Source organism: Hemiscyllium ocellatum, chromosome 5, assembly GCF_020745735.1.
Source record: "Hemiscyllium ocellatum isolate sHemOce1 chromosome 5, sHemOce1.pat.X.cur, whole genome shotgun sequence".
NCBI classification, from domain to species: domain Eukaryota; kingdom Metazoa; phylum Chordata; class Chondrichthyes; order Orectolobiformes; family Hemiscylliidae; genus Hemiscyllium; species Hemiscyllium ocellatum.
Genome location: NC_083405.1, coordinates 131,808,746 through 131,831,578, shown reverse-complemented (window position 1 = coordinate 131,831,578; position 22,833 = coordinate 131,808,746). Strand labels below are relative to the sequence as shown.

The 22,833-nt window shown below is 41.2% G+C and overlaps 1 protein-coding gene across 6 annotated transcripts in view; it reads left to right on the top strand.

The window, feature by feature from the left end:
- The window catches only part of ctdspla (CTD (carboxy-terminal domain, RNA polymerase II, polypeptide A) small phosphatase-like a), a 268,785-nt gene that overhangs the window by 235,962 nt on the left and 9,990 nt on the right, over positions 1–22,833 (top strand). The gene's annotated exons all lie outside the window — the stretch shown is intronic.

Sequence of the window (22,833 nt, the reverse complement as noted above, 5' to 3'; positions counted from 1 at the left end):
AATGCCTTTAAATGTTGCAATTGTACCAGCCTCCACCACTTCTTTGGGCAGCTCATTTCATACACGTACCACCCTCTGTGTGAAAAGATTAAAAGGTCTCTTTTATACCTTTCCCCTCTCACCCTAAACCTATGCCCTTGAGTTCTGGACTCCCTGACCCCAGGAAAAGAATTTGTCTATTTATCCTACCCATACCCCTCATAATTTTGTAAACCTCTATAAGGTCACCCCTCAGCCTCCGATGCTCCAGGGAAAACAACCCCAGCCTGTTCAGCCTCTCCCTTTCAAATCCTCCAACACTGGCAACATCCTTGTAAATCTTTTCTGAGCCCTTTCAAGTTTCACAACATCTTTCCGATAGGAAGGAGACCAGAATTACACGCAGTATTCTAACAGTGGCCTAACCAATGCCCTGTACAGCCGCAACATAACCTCCCGACTCCTATATCAATACTCTGACCAATAACGGAAAGCATACCAAACACCGCCTTCACTATCTTATCTACCTGCAAACTCCACTTTCAAGGAGCTATGAACCTGCACTTCAAGATCTCTTTGTTCAGCAACACTCCCTAGGACCTTACCATTTAAGTGTATAAGTTCTGCTATCTACACTGTAAGTAATTTTTAAAAAAAATTTGATTTCCCAAAATGCAACACTTCTCATTTATCTGAATTAAAGTCCAACTGCCACTTCTCAGCTCATTGTCCCATCTGATCAAGATCCCGTTGTAATCTAAGGTAACCTTCTTCACTGTCCACTACACCTCCAATCTTGGTGTCATCAGCAAACTTACTAACTATACCTCTTATGTTCACATTCGAATCATTTATATAAATGATGAAAAGTAGAGGACCCACCACTGATCCTTGTGTCACTCCATTGGTTACAGGCTTCCAGTCTGAAAAACAACCCTCCACCACCAACCTCTGTCTTCTACCTTTTAGCCAGTTCTGTATCCAAATGGCGAGTTCTCCCTGTGTTCCATCATCTCTGGATTACCTTAGGTGCACATGCTAGTGAGTCTAGAAGTGGGAAGTTAGTCCAGTTGAATGTGTGGCTATAAAGAGGATGCAGGAGGGGTAGCTTTAGATTATTGGGGCATTTAGACTGTTTTTAGGGGTAATACGACCTATATAAAGCTGACTGGTTGCACCTGAGCAGGAATGGGGCCAGCATCTATGCTAGGAGATTTGAGAGTACCATTGATTAGCACTGCTAGGTTAGCACTGCTGCCTCACAGCGCCTGTAGACCCGGGTTCAATTCCCGACTCAGGCGACTGACTGTGTGGAGTTTGCACGTTCTCCCCGTGTCTGCGTGGGTTTCCTCCGGGTGCTCCGGTTTCCTCCCACAGTCCAAAGATGTGCGGGTCAGGTGAATTGGCCAAGCTAAATTGCCCGTAGTGTTAGGTAAGGGATAAATGTAGGGGTATGGGTGGGTTGCGCTTCGGCGGGTCGGTGTGGACTTGTTGGGCCGAAGGGCCTGTTTCCACACTGTAAGTCTAAGTCTAAGTCTGAGGCAGACTTAAACTAATGTGGCAGGGGTTTGAATCCAGAGAGATTGTTCGACAGGGATAGGTGAATGGCCAAGTTAGAAGAGACAGCAACAGAATTGGAAAAGTATATAGAAATTATTGACTAGTCAGTGCACAAGGGACTTTGGCAAGGTTGGATGGTATTTATTTCAATATAAGGAGTATGACAAACAACGCAGATGAGTTATGGGCACAAATTTTCTGAAGTTTCAGGATACAGGGCCATGAGGTGAGATGGGCAAAGAAGTGAATGAGGAGGGAATGTTGCAGTATTAATTGGGGAATCAATTGCAGCAGAAAAGAAGGATGATGTAAGATATAGGTACAGAATTAGGCCATTTAGCCCCTCATTTCTGTTCCACAGCTCAATCATAGCTGATATGTTTCTCAACCCCATTCTCCTGCCTTCACCCTACAACCTTGACTCCCTTACTAATCAAGAACCTCTCGATCTCTGTCTTAAATACACTCAGTGACTTGGCCTCCACAGCCCTCTGCAGCACCCTTCCTTCTGAGGCTGGGCCCTCGGGTCCCAGTCTCTCCTACTATTGGAAACATCATCCCCATGTCCACATGATCCAGACCTCTCAGTATTCTGTAAGTTTCGGTCAGATTCTCCACTCATCCTTCTGAAGTACAAGTACAGACCCAGAGTCTCAACCGCTCCTCGTATGACAAGCCCATCATCCCCAGCGTCATTTTTGTAAACCTCCTGTAGACAGTACATCCTTCCTTAAACTGCTCACAACATTTCAAATGTGGTCTGCATCCTTGGCAGTACATCTCTGCTCTTAAAATGCATCCTCACATTGCACTTGCTTTCCTAACTGCCAACTGAATCTGCTGTTAACCTTAAGGTAATCCTGAACTAAGACTCCTTGGTCCCTTTGTGTTTCAGATTTCTGAAGCATTTCTCCATTTAGAGAATAGTCTATGTCTCTATTCCTTCTACCATAATGTATAATCTCTCACTTTTCCACATTATATTCCATCTGCCACTTCTTTGCCCACTCTCCTAGCCAATCCAAGACCTCCTTCAATCTCTCTGCTTTCTTTATACTACCTGCCTCTCCACCTATCTTTGTGTCAACTGCAAACTTGATAACAATGCCCTCAGTTCCTTCATCCAGCTTGTTGATATATAACATGAATATTTGTGGTTCCAACTTGGGCCCCTGCAGAATTCCAATGGTCACTGGCTGCCATCCTGAAAAAGACCCTATTCTGCCAGTCAGCTAATTCTCTATCCATACCTTACCCGTAACACCTTAAACACTCAGGTTATTTAGCAGCCTCCTATGATGCATCTTGTCAAAGGCCTTCCGGAAATCCCAACCAATAACATGGACTGGTTCTCCTGTACCTAACTTGTTGGTGAGTTCCTCATAGATTCCTAACAGATTTGTCAGGTATGATCTCCCCTTGGTGATGTCGTGCCAACTCAGCCTTATTTTACCAAGTACTTTGCAATCCCATCTATAATAATGCACTCTAAAGTCTTGCCAACGACCGAGGTCAGTTTAACCAGCTTATAATTTCCTGTCTTCTGCCTCCCCTCCCTTCTTAAACAGGAGGATTACATTAGCCATTTTCCAGTCCTCTGAGACCTTCCCTGATTCCAGTGGTTCCTGAAAGATCACCACCATTGCCTCTGCAATCTCTTCAGCTGCCTTCTTCAGAACTTTAGGGTGTACTCCATTTGGTTTGATTGAATCTTTTAGCTTCCCCAGCTCTTCTCCTTAAAAATGGCCACCTCTGCTCCCTGACTCTTAAGTTCTGGAATGCTGCCAGTCTCTGCAAAAATTTATGTAAAGTACATTTTCAATTCCTTTGCCATTTCATTGCTCCCCATTATTACTTTTCCAGCCTCATTTTCCAGCAGTCCAATGTCCACTTTAACCTCTGTCTTACCTTTTAGATGTCTTTAAAAAAAACTTGTGCAATCCTCTGTTATGTTACCAACTAGCTCACTCTCATAATTCACCTTCTTCCACTTTATTGCTTTTCTTTTTTTTAAAAAGGCTTCCCAGCCTCTGGCTTCCCACTAATCTACACCACATTGTATGCTTTTTCTTCAGCCTTTGTGGTGTCCCCGACTTCTCTTGTAAGCCACGATTGCCTCGTCTTCCCCTTAGTATATTTCTTCTTCCTTGGGATAAATTTCTGCTGTGCCTGCCAAATTACCCCCAGAAACTCCTGCCATTGCTGCTCCATTGTGTTCCCTGCTAGACTCCCCTTCCAGTTTTTCTCTCGTGTCATTCTTGTTACTTTTAATCAATTGTAATACCATGTCTGATCCTAGTTTCTCCCTATCAAACTGCGGTGTGAATTCTATCATTGTATCTTAACTGGTCTGTAGGGGTTCCTTCACCTTCAGCTCCCGAATCAAGTCTGTGTTATTACACATCCCCAAATCCAGAATTGCTTGATCCCTAGTGGACTGTGCTCCAAAAAAACATTGTTTGATATTCCACAAATTCCTTTTCTTGGCATCTGTTCCCAACATAACTTTCCCAATCCCCTATAATTATTGTAATAGTGCCTTTCTTACATTCCTTTTATATTTCCTTATTTTTTTTCTTCCCCATATCCTGACTACTGCTGCGAGGCCAATACACAATTCCCATCAGGACATTTTTGCCTCAGCTCTACCAACACGGATCGAAGCCTTCTGCATGTACAGTCGGTTCTGCTATAATATGTTTCTTCAACGCGAATTGGCTTTAACGCGATTGAAGAACTTAGACCGTTATTTGCAGAATGCGAATTCTCCTTATCTGTATTAGTTATAACGTGACTCTGGCTCCATTAGTTTAAATGGCTATTGAGTGATTTTCTTAACACAATAAGCAAACTATTTCAGAACCGAATGTATACCATTTCTTGCTATCGATTTAATTTCATCCTGACCCCCCTCTGCCCATCTGCCTGTTATTTTGATAGGATATGTATCCTTGGATATTTAATCCCCAGCCCTGCTCCCCTTGCAGCCATGTTTCTGTGATACAACATCGTACATGCCAATTTCAATCTGTTGTACAAGTCAATTTACAATGTTTCATATACTGCATGCGTTTTAGTACAGCACCCTCAGTCCTGCATTGACTGCCCAAACTTCTGAGTTGTCCCCTGAGCTTGAAGTTAGATTCTTGAGATTTTCCATGTTGTTTTGTTCTTTGTTCTGAAAACTTCAAAAAACTCTGCTGAGCTCTCCCCACTTTACCTTTTTCCATAGTTTTCCATGCATGTGAACCCACCTCCCTCTATTTAGGATAAAGTCCTATCCATACAGTTATGTGATTAGCCAGCACTCTCGTCCCAGCATGATTCAGGTGGAGTCCAACCCATTGGAACAAATCCCTCCTTCCCCAGTACTGGTGCCAATGGCTCATGAATTTGAACCAGTTTCTCCCATACCAATCTGTGAGCCATTCATTTACCTCTTTAATCATTTTGACCCTGTGCCAATTTGCTAATGGCTCAGATAGTAATCTGGAGATTATTACCTTTTTTGGTTCTTTTTAATTTAGTGTCTAACTGTTCATATTCCATCAGCAGAACCTCTTCCCTCTTTCTTCCTATGTGAATCATGAGAACTGAATCTTTCCCTTCCTACTCCAAGTTCCTCTGCAGCCTAGATGAGATATCTTGAGCAAAAACAAAAACAAAAGAACTGCAGACGTTAGAAATCAAACAAAACAGGAATTTCTGGAAAATCTCAGCAGATCTGGCAGCATCTGTGGAAGAAATCAGAGTTAATGTTTTGGGTTCAGTGGCCCTTTTTCAGAATTGACCTTTGTTCTGAAGAAGAGCCATTGAACCTGAAACATTAATTCTGATTTCTTTCCACAGATGCTGCCAGAGCTGCTGAGGTTTGTCCAGCAGTTCCTGTTTTTATTTGAGATATCTTGAACCCGGGCACAAGGCAGGCAACACAGCCTTCTGAACTCTCAATCCTGGTCACAGACAGCATCCTAGAAAGCTTCTCAAATCAAGCCTTTTCGGTAGAACTTAAAAACCAAAGTAAAAATCTCATTACTAGGAGTGTAATTAATGCCCAGACAGTCTGAGAAAAATTAAAGAGCACATGTGTAGGCAAATTTCAAAAATGTGTAAAAGTAACAGGGTACATTTGTATTCCCCTCAAGTGCTGGAAAATAGGATTAGAATAATTTGGTGTTTTTTTTTAATGAGTTGATGGGCCAAAGGGACTTCTTCTGTTCTGTCTACTTTAATAACTCTATAACCTCTATATATGTTTCGTACACCACATAGAAGTAAAATACTGCAGATGCTGGAATTCTGAAGCAATTTTGTTTCTTTGAAGGAAAAGGCTTTGAAGAAATCATATTGAGTTCAATGCTAACTCTGTTTCTTTCTCCACAGATGTTGCCAGACCTGTTGAGTTTCTCCAGCATTTTCTATGTTTGTTTCATTCTCCAGTATTCGCATGTTGAAATAGGCAGCAAAAGACTGAGATTTGCAAAGGTTTTACTGTAAATTACAAACATCAGTTTCTACCTCTCCCTGTCCAGAAGTGACAGACTGCTGAGGAAGAACATAGATCTTCATTTTATTCAGTAGAATCAGATTTACCTGCAAAAGGTGATCACAGCAGGATCCAAACTTGCAATCTTCTGCTCATGGCACTTACTACTCCACAGTCATACGCCATTAGGACATGGCTCCAGCCCAATAACTCCTGCTGTATTTTTATTTTTTTAATAAACAGAAATAAGTCACCAAATTAACCAACCACCAGTGAGCAAATGACCAGCACTGCCCACCAGAGGCAGTGTAATCAGTTCAACTTTTTTCTTAACCAAATTTAACCAATCACCCAGTGAAGAAATCAGCTGTTAAATACAAAGTCCAAATGAGCATCAACCGATCGGTCATCTCTGGATTTGTTTGAATCTTCAAGGGACCTGCATTTCTAACTTCTGACAGACACAGTTTCTTTTAAGAACAAACAAATGTATATATACAAGAGTACATAGATATTAAAAAGCAATTTCAGATTCCCATTTACTCAAAAGCAAGGCATCCTTTTTCTGGAAAGTCCAACAGTTTTTCTGTAGAGGTATTTGTCTTTGTGAAACAGTCCAATAGTTGAAATCAATCCAACCTTAAAGATTTCTTTTATCTCTGGTGTCTACTTTAAATCGGCTAGGCGTTTTTCCCACTTTCAATTTTTGTTGAATGTGCATTATTACACAAAGATAATAGGTCTATTTAACATTTTGTTGGTATTGTTCTTTTAGTTCCTTTTATGGACAGCATTTCGTCCAAGATCCTTGAATGTATCAGCAGGAGCCAGAAATTCAGTGCCTAATGTGCTTTCCATCACTCTTATTTTCTTTGCTTCCCATGCCAAGAGGCAGCTTTTCCCATTTCCTCCTCGTGGGACTATCACAAATCCTTCTACACTGAAAAGTCCCATTGTAAATTTGATTGCCAGGTACCACCAACAATGATTGTCATGTTATTGTGACCACAAAAGAGAAGTAGTTCAACATATCCTTCTCCATTTTAAATCTTTTTAAAGGTTTATTTGTTCTTGAGGTATCCTCCATCTTCAGGTCTCTCATGTTCAGACTAAATTCCAGCACATTGAAACTTAAATAATACACATGCTCGCCTCTGACCTCGTCTATGTATCTAACAGTTGAGCTGTCCATGAGACTCCCTGCTGTTCTGTCTCATGTTTGGTCGCAGCCCCACCTTTTTGTCCAGATCTAGTACAACTATTTATAGAAGAATTGATATTTTCTAGTAAGATTCTTGGTAGAATTACAGTTGATTCATCCAGGTTACTTCTCAAATGCACATGTTTGAAAGTTCCAGAAGCTGGACTATAAATTTTGAATTTGTTCTTATATCAATTCATTTCTAAATATTTTCTTCGAAGTCATTGATGTCTTCCAACAAAACAATCTTGGAAATGCTTCATAAAGAAACATGAAAGGTTCACATTATATTGCTGGGTCTGCCTTCAGTTGTGAACACCTCATGTTAACAAAACTGCCTGACTGAAAAATACTACATGCAAGAAGATTAATTTAACCCATAAAAAGCCTTTATGTAACTTTCAGAGCTTCCTCTCTATTTCTGATGCTTATTTTGGGAGCTGTGAGAATACTTTGCACTCGAGCAGTTTACCCTGAAGGAACATTGCTTTCATGTCTATCAAGTTACACTTGCATGAAAAAGTTTTTAAAACGGCTAAAAATATTCTCAAACTAGCTTCCCAGCTGTAGGAGAGCCTATCTTAATTGCTTCCCCCCAGACATTCCTCAAAACCTCTAGCTACCAACCTAGCTTTGGTCTTATAGATTCCACTTTTTGGACCTTTTCTATTCAGATTTATCAGTGTGATAAAGCAGATTGACATCGACCATTAACTTTCAAATAGTGCAGCCTCTTTCATCGTCTTATCTTCTATTCTACTAATAGCCATGGTTGCTTCCTTTATGTGGGAGCTTTGTTTTTATGCAGTTCTGGGTAACACTCTAATACCTATGTTACCCGCTCACCTTATCCAACTGCGGCCTTTTTTTTCCACATTGAGTTGTTTTCGGGCAACAATCAAAATTTCTATAAAGCTCTTCTGTACTCTACGACCATAAGACATAGGAGTGGAAGCAAGGCCATTCAGCCCATTGAGTCCACTCTGCCATTTAATCATGGCTGATGGGTGTTTCAATTCCACTTACCCGCACTCTCCCCGTAGCTCTTAATTCCTTGCAAGATCAAAAATTTATCAATCTCTACCTTGAAGGCATCCAACGTCCCGCCCTCCACTGAGCTCTGTGGCAATGAATTCCATAGGCCCACCGCTCACTGGCTGAAGAAATGTCTCCTCATTTCCATTCTAAATTGAAACCCTCTAATTCTCAGGCCAAACCCATGGGTCCTGGTCTCCACGTCTAATGGAAGCAACTTGCCAGCGTCCACCCTTTGTAAGCTGTGCATTATCTTGTAAGTTTCTATTAGATCTCCCCTCAAGAAGTTGTGGGGTTTACATATAAATGATTCAAAACCTGCAACCCATTCTAAGTGATTAAAGACCTTACAGTAATCTTGGTTTGTTCTATAAATTTTATCAGTTTATCTTTTACTACACATTCTGTGCCCTATGATCCTGCCCCACTAGTTACCTGATGAAGGAGCAGTGCTCCAAATGTTTTGTCTCACAGCTCAGTAATTGCATAGTTGTTTTCACTCAAGCCATTGATGAATAACTTTCTGCAATATGCATTATTATAATTTAAAGTTCCCACATGTCACAACATATGTCATTCACTAAATTACTTCCATTATCTGTTAAGAATTTTGTTGGTGATCCCCATGCCTGTGTCAATCCACATTTGCAAGACTTTGTTCTCTTCAGTCTGTTTTTCCTTTTTGTTTATCACCGTGAATATAGCAAAACTTGGTCACTAGGTGATAAATACACATTACTATTCCTGTCCTATATCTTCAGATCCATGGTTACTAATTCAATAAATTCATGAACTGAAAGAACAACCGCAACAGGGTGATATGGTGCATTACAATTTTAGGACATAGAACATAAAAATATACAGCACAGTACAGGCCCTTCGGCCCACAATGTTGTGCCGAGGATTAATCCTAATCTAAAATAAAATAACCTAACATACGCTCTCCTCAATTCACTGCTGTCCATGTGCATGTCCAGCAGTTGCTTAAATGTCCCTAATGACTCTGCTTCCATCACCACCGCAGGCAACATATTCCATGAGTTCACAATTGTCTGCATAAAGAACCTACCTCTGACGTCTCCTCTTTGCCTTCCTCCTAACATCTTAAAACTATGACCCTTCCTGGCGGTCAATTCTGCCCTGGGGAAAGGTCTCTGACCATCGACACTATCCATGCCTCTCATTACCTTGTACACCTCAATCAGGTCACCTCTGTTCTTCCTCCTCTCCAGAAAGATCTAACTCAGTCAACCTCTCCTCGTAAGACAAGCCCTCCGGTCCAGGCAGCATTCTGGTAAACCTTCTTTGCACCCTCTCCAAAGCCTCTGTATATTTCCCATAGTAGGCCGACCAGAACTGGACACAATATTCCAAATGTGGTCTCACCAGGGACTTGTAGAGCTGTAGTAAAACCTCATGGCTCTTAAACTCGATCCTCCTGTTAATGAAAGCCAAAACACCAGATGCTTTCTTAACAACCTTATCCACTTGGGTGGCACCTTTTGAGGGATCTATGCACTAGAACACCAAGATCCCTCTGTTCCTCCACACTGCCAAGAATCCTGTCTTTTTAATCCTATATTCAGCATTCAAGTTCGACCTTCCAAAATGCATCACTTCGCACTTATCCAGATTGAACTCCATCTGTCATTTCTCAGCTCAGCTCTGCATCCTGTCAATGTCGTGCTGAAGCCTGCAATTACCCTTGATACAATCAACCTTTGGGTCATTGGCAAATTTACTAACCCACCCCTCAACCTCCTCATCCAAGTCATTTATAAAAACTACAAAGAGCAGAGGCCCAGGAGCAGAGCCTTACGGGACGCCAATCACAACTGACCTCCAGGCAGAATGCTTTCCATCTACAACCACTTTCTGCCTTCTGTCAGCCAACCAATTTTGAATCCAGATGCCAAGTCTCCCTGTATCCCATACCTCTTGACTTTATGAATGAGCCTATCATGGGGAACCTTATTAAATGTCTTGCTGAAGTCCATATACACCACATCCGCTGCTCCACCTTTGTCATGTCTCGTCACCTCCTCAAAGAATTTGAAGAGATTTGTGAGACATGACCTGCCCCTCACAAAGCCATGCTGCGACTGCCTTTAATCACACTATGCTTTTCCAAAAAGTCATAATTCCTATCCCTCAGAATTCTTTTCAAAACCTTGCTGACAATGGACATAAGACTGACAGATCTGTAATTGCCAGGGATTTCCGTATTCTCCTTCTTGAAAAGAGGAACAATATTGCCTCCCTCCAATCCTCCGGTATGACTCCCATGGAGAGTGAGGAAGCAAATATGTTCACCAGCACCTTAGCAACCTCCTTTATTGCTTCCCGGAGCAGCGCAGGATAAATCTGGTCTGGTCCTGGGGACTTATCAATCTTGATGTATTCTTGATCTGTTCAAGCTGATTCCCTGCTCCTCAAAGTTCTCATTCACAACAAGGTCCCTTTCCTTAGTGAAAATTGAAGCAAAAAACTCATTTCAGGCTTCCCCTATCTTCTCAGACTCAATGCACAAGTTCCCTACGCTATCCATGATACGCCTTACCTTCTTCCTGATCATTCTCTTATTCCTCACATATGAGTAAAATGCCTTTGGGTTCTTCCTAATCCTTTCCGCCAAGCCTTTTTCATGCCCCCTCCTGGCTCTCCTCAGTCCATTTTTTAGTTCCTTCCTAGCAAGAGTCTAGCAAGCTTGTAATCCTTTCCAACTCTGCTAAACCCTTGCTTTCTCCACCTTGTGTAAGCTACCTCTTCCTTTTTGACGAGAAACTCCTCTGTTCTAGTCATCCAAGGCTCCTTAATCTTACCCCTGTCTCAGAGGAACAAATTTATGCATCACTCACAATAACGGCTCTGTAAACAGTTTCCATGTGACTGTTGTAACCTTTCTGTGAAACAATAACTCCCAATCTGTACTTCCCAACTTCTGTCTGATAGCGTCATAATTTCCTTTTCCCCAATTAAGTTTCTTGTCATGTTAACTGCTCCTTTCCCTCTCCATGACTATGGTAAATGTGAGGCAGTTGTGGTCACTGCCATCAAAGTGTTCTGCCGCTGTGAGATCTGACATCTGCCCTGGCTTATTGCCGAGCACCAAATCCAAAATGGCCTCTCCCCTTGTCAGCCTGTCTACATACTGAGTTAGGAAACACCCCTGAACACACCTGACAAAAACGGCTCCATCCAAACCATCTGACTAAGGAACCTTGTGATGTGATCGGTTTCTCAAGAAATTTGTGTTCTTTATCCATAACTCCGGCATCCTGTAACAATTGCTTTAATTTTTGTGAGAAGGGATGAGTAAATTATTTATGCAGTTTCCATATAAATCCTCCTCCTTTTAGCCAGACCCCTATCTGTGGGGATCAATAACTCGTCTTGAACCTCTTGATGAGAAACTCTAGGTTTCCTTGACAGAATAATGTCCTAATCCCATGAATTGCAACATTATAGCTTGACCAAAATGATGCAGCATTTCCTGGTCTTGGCAGAAGTAAAGCAAAAATACTTTATCATTCACCCTGTCCAAAGCATTGTTGCTTTTTTCATTGAAGACCTACTCAGTAATACTCATCTGTCACTCTGGATGACATCAGTGTTTGTGAAATGAAGCAGCCCTGGAATCTCCTAAGGGAGAAATACTCTCTTTAAACTTTGTATCTTATTGTCATCACCTAATTGAAAACAGATATAGCTTTTACATTGTTTAACCAAACTTTTGTCTGCCTTGTGCAGGGTTTACAACTAATTGTTAAGCTAATTGAAGCCACACACGCGAGGTACAGCCACTTTCTAGTATGGCACAATTGAATGCATCAGTAACTAAGATTCTTCAGTCACCAACACAATATTTTGTTCCTGAGAGTCAGTGAGGTCTGCAGATGCTGGATATCAAAGTTGAGAGTGTTGCTGGAAAAGCACAGCAGGTCAGGTAGCATCTGAGGAGCAGGAAAATCGACATTTCGGGCTGGAGACCTTCATCCTGACCTGCTGTGCTTTTCCAATTTTTTTATTCCTGTTCATCCTTATCATATTCACCCTCAGATCTATCCGTTTCATGGACAGAAAGCAGCATTAGTGTTGAGAGTCTAGTGACCCTTCTTCAGAAGACCCTCTTCTGAAGAAGGGTCACAGGACCTGAAAGGTTACCTCTGTTTTATCTCTACAGATGCTGCCCTACCAGTTGAGTGTTTCCAACAATTTGTTTTTGCTTCTGATTTCAAGCATCCACAATCTGTTTCATGAATTGTTTCAAATACTCGACTTGGAGAATTCTTGACATATTTACAGTCACGCTGTACACTTAAGTGTGTACAAGACATTTTTCTAATTCACTATATGGATGTACCTACTAGAGAAGGTGCAAAACCTGACCTACTCTTGGGAAATAAGGCAGGGCAGGTGACTGAGGTGTCAGTGGGGGAGCACTTTGGGGCCAGCGACCATAATTCTATTTGTTCTAAAATCGTGATGGAAAAGGATGGACCAGATTTAAAATTTGAAGTTCTAAATTGGAGAAAGGCCAATTTTGACGGTATTAGGCAAGAACTTTCGAAAGCTGATTGGAGGCAGATGTTTGCAGGCAAAGGGACGGCTGGAAAATGGGAAGCCTTCAGAATTTAGATAACAAGAATCCAGAGAAAGTATATTCCTGTCAGGGTGAAATGGAAGGCTGGTAGATATAGGGAATGCTGGATGACTAAAGAAATTGAGGGTTTGGTTTAAAAGAAGGAAGCATATGTCAGGTGTAGACAGGATAGATCAAGTGAATCCTTAGAAGAGTGTAAGGAAAGTAGGAGTATACTTAAGAGGGAAATCAGGAGGGCAGAACGGGGACATGAGATAGCTTTGGCAAATAGAATTAAGGAGAATCCAAAGGGTTTTTACAAATAAATTAAGGACAAAAAAGTATCTAGGGAGAGAATAGGGCCCCTCAAAGATCAGCAAGGCAGAAAATGGGGGAGATACTAAATGAATATTTTGCATCAGTATTTACTTCGTGGAAAAGGATATGGAAGATAGACTGTAGGGAAATAGATGGTGACATCTTGCAAAATGTCCAGATTACAGAGGAGGAAGTGCTGGATGCCCTGAAACGGTTAAAGGTGGATAAATCCCCAGGACCTGATCAGGTGTACCCAAGAACTCTGTGGGAAGCTAGAGAAGTGATTGCTGGGCCTCTTGCTGAGATATTTGTATCGTCGATAGTCACAGGTGAGGTGCCGGAAGACTGGAGGTTGGCAAACGTAGTGCCACTGTTTAAGAAGGGCGGTAAAGTTAAGCCAGGGAACTATAGACCGGTGAGCCTGACCTCGGTGGGCAAGTTGTTGGAGGGAATCCTGAGGGACAGGATGTACATGTATTTGGAAAGGCAAGGACTGATTCGGGATAGTCAACATGGTTTTGTGCATGTGAAATCATGTCTCTCAAACTTGATTGAGTTTTTTGAAGAAGTAACAAAGAAGATTGATGAGGGCAGAGCAGTAAATGTGATCTATATGGACTTCAGTAAGGCATTCGACAAGGTTTCCATGGGAGACTGATTAGCAAGGTTAGATCTCATGGAATACAAGGAGAACTAGCCATTTGGATACAGAACTGGCTCAAAAATAGAAGACAGAGGGTGGTGGTGGAGGGTTGTTTTTCAGACTAAAGGCCTGTGACCAGTGGAGTGCCACAAGGATCGGTGCTGGGTCCTCTACTTTTTGTCATTTACATAAATGATTTGGATGCGAGCATAAGAGGTACAGTTAGTTAGTTTGCAGATGACACCAAAATTGGAGGTGTAGTGGACAGCAAAGAGGGTTACCTCAGATTACAACAGGATCTGGACCAGATGGGCCAAAGGGCTGAGAACTGGCAGATGGAGTTTAATTCAGATAAATGCGAGGTGCTGCATTTTGGGAAAGCAAATCTTAGCAGGACTTATACACCTAATTGTTAACTCCTAGGGAGTGTTTCTGAACAAAGAGACCTAGGAGTGCAGGTTCTTAGCTCCTTGAAAGTGGAGTCGCAGGTAGATAGGATAATGAAGAAGGCATTTGGTATGCTTTCCTTTATTGGTCAGAGTATTGAGTACAGGAGTTGGGTGGTCATGTTGTGGCTGTACAGGTCATCAGTTAGGCCACTGTTGGAATATTGCATGCAATTCTGGTCTCTCCTTCCTATCGGAAAGATGTTGTGAAACTTGAAAGGGTTCAGAAAAGATTTACAAGGATGTTGCCAGGGTTGGAGGATCTGAGCTACGGGGAGAGGCTGAACAGGCTAGGGTTCTTTTCCCTGGAGCGTCAGAGGCTGTCAGGTGACCTTATAGAGGTTTACAAAATTATGAAGGGCATGGATAGGATAAATAGGCAAAGTCTTTTCCCTTGGGGTCAGGGAGTCCAGAACTAGAGGGCATAGGTTTAGGGTGAGAGGGGAAAGATATAAAAGAGACCTAAGGAGCAACTTTTTCACGCAGATGGTGGTATGTGTATAGAATGAACTGCCAGAGGATGTGGTGGAGGCTGGTACAATTGCAACATTTAAGAGGCATTTGGATGAGTATATGAATAGGAAGGGTTTGGAGGGATATGGGCTGGGTGCTGGCAGGTGGGACTAAATTGGGTTGGGATATCTGGTTGGCATGGACAGGTTGGACCGAAGGGTCTGTTTCCATGCTGTACACCTCTGACTCTATGACCTATAAATTATTCCCTGTTTGACTACTGGGGTTCATTCATTGTTGGCTATCATCCCAATCCTGTAATTTCCCTTGCAACACCACCCCCGCCCCCCCCCCACCCAATGCTAAATATCTTCTAACAGTCCCGTTCTAATACTGCAACCTGTAACTAGATGCCTTTCAACTTTAAGAGGTGGTAATCATAACGTTTTGCATTCTCTGAATAACTGCAGAACTCCAAACTTGTCCTGTGAAGGTAGCTGGAAAGTAGTCATCTTTTTAAAAAAAAATACATTTTAAGACAATAGTTATTAATGCAAAATTGAACATCCAACAAGTGTGCGTGAGATTTGTTCGCATTCTAATGGTTGAAAAGCCAGCACAGATTCTGGAATTTCTCGATTGAATTTCTTTAGCTTTTTATGAAACCTGTCTAACTCCATGATATATTCTTCCATGGACTGATTGTCCATCTTTTTAAATGTATCAAATATTGACCATGCCTTATAGGTTTCGAACAAGTCAGTCACCCTTTCTGTAAATTCTGTCCATATTAGAATCTCCAATGACTCTTCAGTATTTAGATCTGTTATCCAGTTCTGAAAATACTTCATTTCAAATTTACTCCTACCTCAGACGGATAAAACCAAAGCCGTGCCTTGCTTCGTGGTTAGAGAAGTGATCCGAATTCTCATTTCCACCTTTGTATTTCCACTGCTTATTTGACTCCAATTCTGAAAACATTGATGGATAATCATTATTTGTGATTCTGTAGTATAACTCAACATTACACTTCAAAGGTTCCTGCCAGAAACAGGAATTGCCTTCTGCTTTCTTTATGCACCTGTCTGAAGAGATTGAGGTTAATCCTCTGCTACCATATTTTATTCAACAATATCCATCTGTTAAAATACTGTATTTGCAAGAATTTTATGTCAATCTATTGTTTAATATAAACATCAGTGTCCTCCTTTCGGTTTTGGGCCTTCCTTTTCCAGAAACCATTACCCTATTGGGGAAATTGCTTCAAATTACAGATACCGCTCACCGGGGAAAGTGTAAAATCAGCAGCAAATCACTCAGCTAATTCATGAAGCAAATGACAGTTAAACAAAGAAAAATTGCTGGAGAAATTCAGCAGGTCTGTGAGCATCTGTGGAGAAAGAAGCAGAGTTAATGTTTTGAGTCCAGTATGACTTTTCTGCAGATGATGCAGAGATGCTGCCAGACCTGCTAAGTTTCACCTTCGTTCTTTTGTTTTTAGATTTGAGCATCTGCAGTATTTTGCTTTTATTCAAGTGTCAGTTAAAGGACTAAATCAAACTGGATTGAACTCCGCTTAATATTTCTTCAATTGACCTATTCAGTGATGTTATGACACACCTTTGAAGCATGTGGGATTTGATCCTGGGTGTCAGCTCCGAGTAGGAGTACTACTATTGCTACAGAACCCTCTTGAATTTGACAGTTAACTATGAAGTCCAGTGTGTATCAACTCTGGAACTATTCTGTTTTAGCATTAAAGAGCCCTGCATTTCCAACATTCGATAAGCAAAACTGTTCAGGGTGCTAGGAATTCTCCGGGATGATAGGCACATTCACCCCCAAGAGGCCCCAAAATACCCTAGAAAATTCAATCATGAAGATGACCAATAAGAGAAAATTTACCCTCATAATTAATATTCTCAGAATCACCGGGGAATGTGAGGACTGCAGATACTGGAGATTAGAGTCAAGATTACAGCGATACTGGAAAAGCACAGCAGGTCAGGCACATCTAACAGAAAAGTCGACGTTTCGGGCAGGAGCAGTGGACACTGCTGTTCATGTTAAACAATAGATTGATATAAAATCCTTGCAAATATTGTATTTCACTATATGGATATTGGTGAATAAAATATGGTTTCCTGATGAAGGGCTCCTGCCCGAAACGTCGGTTTTCCTGCTCCTTAGATGGTGCCTGACCTGTACTTTTCCAGAGTCACTGGGGAGCTGATTCCTCCAATCCGGGCTGGTTCCCTTTAAGTTGCTGCTGATAGGCTCTCTATAAACTTATTCGCAGCAAAAACTGGAAGGTAACCTCCTGTAAACAGCAGCAAGCTGTGGGAAGGTGAGTGTTTGTAATGAGTGAGATTGCCAGGCTAAGAAAATGAGATGGCGAGGACAGAGCTGGAGAAAATGAGACGAGCAATGTTGGGGCCCACGAGGAAGCTGGGCACATGGGGGAATTGGAGAGGTCAAAGTGAGTGGATAAGAGAGACAGTCAATAGGAAGAGAAGGACTCCAAAGGGGAGACAGCAGTTTTTTTTTAAACTGATCTGCAAAGAATTAACCAGAAAACTAGAAAGCCACAGATAATGAAATCCTGGCAATTGAATGTGAAGCCTGTAGTTTAAGGTTGCAAAATTCAGGAGCTATCTTAAGAGCAAAATATAGTGGATACTCCCACAACATTGCCAATTGCAAAATTTAGTGCAGAAGTTTAATAAAGTTTCAAGGCATATGTTATCTCAGTGTTTCATATACTAAATTACTTGAGGTGCTGTGATTGTGTCAAAGGCAAATGTGCAATTATTTTGCATGTTTAGATCCCAAACAGTAATGGAATAAATATATTTTTAAGATGCTTTTTATGACCTTGAGTCTTTCTAAAGCAGTTAAATTCAGTAAAATAATTTGTAAGTGATGAGGGAAATTTAATAGGTAAATGAGCAATTAGTTCAGGAGTATGTAGGACTAGTGAGCATAATCTGAAAATTCAGAATCAAGTTATTCAAAAGCAAACGTAGGAAATACTTCTATACACAAAGAATAGTAAAAGTTTAGAACTCTTGCACAAATAGCAATTGTTGCTAGATAAATATTAACGTGAGATCATTTGTTAAATTTAAATCTGTAATTGCAATCGGAGATACATGTGGCAATAGTATTAGCCCAGTTAAAATCTTCCATCTTTTGTGCATATGTGACGAAACATGTTCACTATGACTTGATCTGCAGGAGATATTTTATAGTGAGACTATAAGAGTGATGGCTTTTTGCATATAGAGGTGTGTGCCTGTTTATATTGTTTTTAAAAAAGAAACTTCTAGTGCAAATGTCCACCTATTGTCTTGTACCAATTTAAATACTATGCTGTCTAAGAAATTAATACTTTCTCTGTTTGTTACGGCTTTAACTTTAATTGTGCATTGATGATTATTGAGGATATTGATCGATTGTAATTCTGCTTTTGCGTGAGTCCAAATGCTACAATGTCAATACCGAACAGAAGGCGGTGATACTTTGTGACTGCATCAACCTGATAAAGGAGTTAGTGAGAATGAAAGAGTAGTTCCTGAAAACCAAGATGGTCCTTCTAAAATCTCAAAGCACTAACCTTTTTGAAAATTACTTTGACCCCTAACTGTTCACAGTACTCTTACTATGGACTACCATTTTATATTGTTCCAGCATGACCTCCCTCCTTGCATTCTCTACCTCAGCTCTGAAGGAAGTAATACTATGTCCTTTTTTACTTGCACAACTTGCCAATATGTTCTGAGACCTTCAGGTATATGTACACCACCAAGGTCCCTACTTTCCTCTACACTTGTGTATTTTGTATTCATTTGTCTTATCTACCGTACATTAGCTCAAAATTCTCTGGATTGAACTCCATTTGCAACTTACTGCCTAGCTGACCAGTCCATTGATACCTTTCCACAGTTTCTTGTTATGAACCACATGGCTGGTTTTTATCTCATCTGCAAATTTTTAGTGATGCTACACTCCTGATGAAGGGCTTATGCCTGAAACGTGGACTCTCCTGTTCCTCTGATACTGTCTGACCGGCTGTGCTTTTCCAATACCACAATTTTTGACTCTGATTACCAGCAACTGCAGTCCTCATGTTCTTCTACCTATATTTAAGTCTAAATCATTGGTGTATACCACGAATAGTAGGAAAATCTAGAATCCTGTGGAAATTCAACTTGATAGTTTTTGAAGTTATTTGGATATCTTGTCAATTTCCATTGGATCCCATAAATCCTCAATTTTCTGACCAGTTTGCAATGTGGGAATTTCAAAACTTTGCTAAAATCCAAGTAGACTGCATCAAATGTTGATTATTGTTATTCTCCATTTGTAAGCAATATATGGAATCATTGAGGTCTACAGAACAGAGGCCTTTCAGTTCATAGTGTCTGCAATGGTCAAATACAAGCACCTATCTGTTCTAATCTTGTTTCCAGTACTTGGTCCATAGCCTTGTATGGCTTGGTATCACAAGTTCACACCTAAATACTACTAAGATGTTATAAGGGTCTCTGCCTTTGCCATCCGTACAGGCAGAATTTCAGATTCCCACCACCTCTGGATGAAAACGCCTCCATAACTTAAACCTGACACTTGGTCATTGATCCTGCCAACAAAGAGGGAAGTTTCTCCCTGACTACCATGTCTGTGCCCTTTTTTAAATTTTATACATTTCAGTCATGTCCTCTCTGAGAAGCATAGAGGTTCGGACAGACCTTGGTTATGAAGGCAGATTGGAAAGACTGGGGTTGATTTCTTTGGAGCAGAGGAAACAGAGTCCTACTGTTCTTCTACTATTTCCTGCCTCATGTTTCCTGCCCGTGGACATCACCTTGCACTTATCCAAATTGAATTCCATTTGCCACTGATCAGCCTGTAGTCTATATCCTCCTGTAGCCTAATGCTATACTCTCGCTATTTACTATCCCACCAATTCTTGTACCATCATGAAATTACTGAACACCCCTCCAATATTCAAGTCTAAATTATTAATACATATATCACAAACAGCAAGGGCACCAACACTGATCCCTGCAGAAACTCATTGGACACAGGCTTCCAGTCACAAAGCACCCTTTGACTATCATGTTCTGTTTCCCGCTAATCAGCTAATTGTGGATCCAGTTTGCTAACATTCATTGATCCCATGGGCTTTAACCTTTGCTGTGAGTCTCCAACACATAACCTTATCAAAAGCCTTGCTGAAGTTCAAGTAGGGTGTAGAATGCATTGTCTTCATCTTCAGACCTGGTCACCTCAAAATTGAGTCAATTTGTCAGACATGACTTTACCCTTAACAAAAATGTTACCTCTCATAGTTAGAAGTTAGACTGATTTGGCCTATAGTTTTCTGATTTATCCCTTGTTCCCTTCATGAGAAAAAGGTACCAAGCTAGCTGTCGTCCAGTTCTCTGGCACCTCTCCAGTGGCCAGCGAAGAATTAAAGATTCTTTGTTGTAGTTCTGTTCGCCGAGCTGGGAGTTTTTGTTGCAAACATTTTGTCCCCTTTCTAGGTGATCTCTTCAGTGCTTGGGAGCCTCCTGTGAAGCGCTTCTGTGCTGATGCCGCTGCTTCCGGCAGATTAAAACCACTATAAATGCCGGAGGAATCAGCACAGAAGCACTTCACAGGAGGCTCCCAAGCACTGAAGATGTCACCTAGAAAGGGGACGAAACATTTGCAACAAAAACTCCCAGCTCGGCGAACAGAACCACAACAATGAGCACCTGAGCTACAAATCTTCGCACAAACTTTAAAGATTCTTTCCTTGAGCCCTGGAGGTTTACCTACTTTTATGGACCACTCAGAATCTCTTCTCTGTGCTAATTTCTTTAAATATATTAGAGTCTTATCACTCTTTTCTATACCCACATTATCCCTGGTATGAGTAAACACTGACACTAAGTATTCATTTAGAATGCCACCCACATTCTCTGGCTCCACAAATTAAACTGTTGTCCTTAATGGACCCTACTCTTTCTGTATTTATCTTTAATGTTCGTGTAAAATAACTTAGACTTTTCATTTATTTTATCTGCCATTATACCTTCATGATTTGTTTTGCTCTCTAGTTCCTTCTTAAATTTCCCCTTGCAATTCTGTACTTCTCTCGGGCTTCTGCTGTTTTGAGCCCTTAGTGTCTGTCATAAGCCTCCATTTTTCTCATTCAATCATGTGTGTCCCTTGATGACCAGGGTTTGTTGGTCCCATTATTTGCCTTTATTGAAGCATGTTGCCCCTGCAGTTTCTCTATTTGCTCCTGGAATGTATCCCATTGCTTTAGAGTCATAGAAAGGTACAGCATGGAAACAGACCCTTCAGTCCAACCCATGCACGCTGACCAGATATCCCAGCCCAATCTAGTCCCACCTGGCCTATATCCCTCCAAACCCTTCCTATTCATATACCCATCCAGATGCCTTTTAAATGTTGCAATTGTACCAGCCTCCACCACTTCCTCTGGCAGCTCATTCCATACACGTACCACCCTCTGCATGAAAAAGTTGCCCCTAAGGTCTCTTACATCTTTCCCCTCTCACCTTAAACCTATACCCTCCAGTTCTGAACTCCCCCACCCCAGGGAAAAAGACTTTTTCTATTTATCCTATCCATGCCCCTCATGATTTTATAAACCTCGATAAGGTCACCCCTCAGCCTCCGATGCTCCAGGGAAAACAGCCCTAGCCTATTCAACCTTTCCTGATAGCTCAAATCCTCCAACCGTGACAACACCCTTGTAAATCTTTTCTGAACCCTTTCAAGTTTCACAACACCTTTCCAATAGGAATTTGATACAGATTTACATGAAAGTATCTCCTCCCAGTCCACTCTGGCCAAATCATAAGTGATCTTATTTAAATCCGCTTTCTCCCAGTTTAGAATTTTGATTTCAGGCCCCTACTTGTCTTTTTCCATAATAATCTTGATTCTAACAGTCAAGGGTCACTGGACTTGAAACATTTCTCTCCGCAGATGCTGCCAGACCTGCTGAGTTACTTTGAGGAAACATACTTTGTTTTGCCTTGAATTGTGTCAATTATATTCAGCCCTGCTTACTAACCTATTTGCTCGAGCACAGGAGAGAATAATATGGATCTCACTACTTTAAGTCCATCAAAACTAAATTGTTGTTCTGCAAAGTCGACTGCACAGGTGATTTGTTAGTTGAATAAGAGATTGTTTTTAGGAGACCTTATGTATGTGAAAAAGGGAGTAATGGCATAAAGACAATGCTCACAGCCAGTATTGACGTGATGGGCAGAATGGCTTCCTCCTGTCCCAATGTAGAGATGCCACTGTGGGACTGGGGTGGACAAAAGGCAAAAGTCACATGTCACTAGGTAATAGTCCAGGTTTATTTAAAATCACAAGCTTTCGGAGCACCACTCCTTCATGTTCTTAGGAACTGGACCAGTGCATTAAATTTGAGAGAGAAAAGCCTGTTTTTGTGAGTAAAATCAAGCTCTGGTTTGGAAAAATTCCTGATCCATTAAAAACATAGTCGCAGGAGTTGGCTATTCAGCTCTTTTGAAGCTGTTTTGCCTTTTCTTAAAATCATTGACCTACATTTTAATTCAAACTACCTATTCCTTTTGATGATCATAACCAGGTAAATCACCCTTAATTTTCTAACATCAGTTTGCTGTCATGATTTAACCCTTTAGATCCCAATATCATTAGCTCCAAAGCCAGAACTGAACAGTCTTAAGTAGAGCTTTATAGAAGTGTGCTAACTTGTAGCCCTGACATTTTCAATGATAACTTTATTTAAAAGCTTCTCTTAAGGTGCCTCTATGCCATTTATAAGTGAGTTTTTCTAAACATGCTTGTTGTCCTACGCTGATTCAGTTCATCGGGTAGAAGTTAGGAGGTCCAGGTGCTGCATCTGGTCTTGACATTTTAGGATTGAGGCACTGTAGAGAACAGATTTAATATGCCATTTGGTGTTATCTTTTGGAAAGTGGGGACAGGATAGAGGTTCAGCTGACATGTTAGGATTCTAAAGCAGGTGGCTATAGAGCCACATTGCAGCAGGCTATTTCTCCAGCACCTGGAAAGACTACAGAAGCAGGCATACAACACCACCTTTAGCTC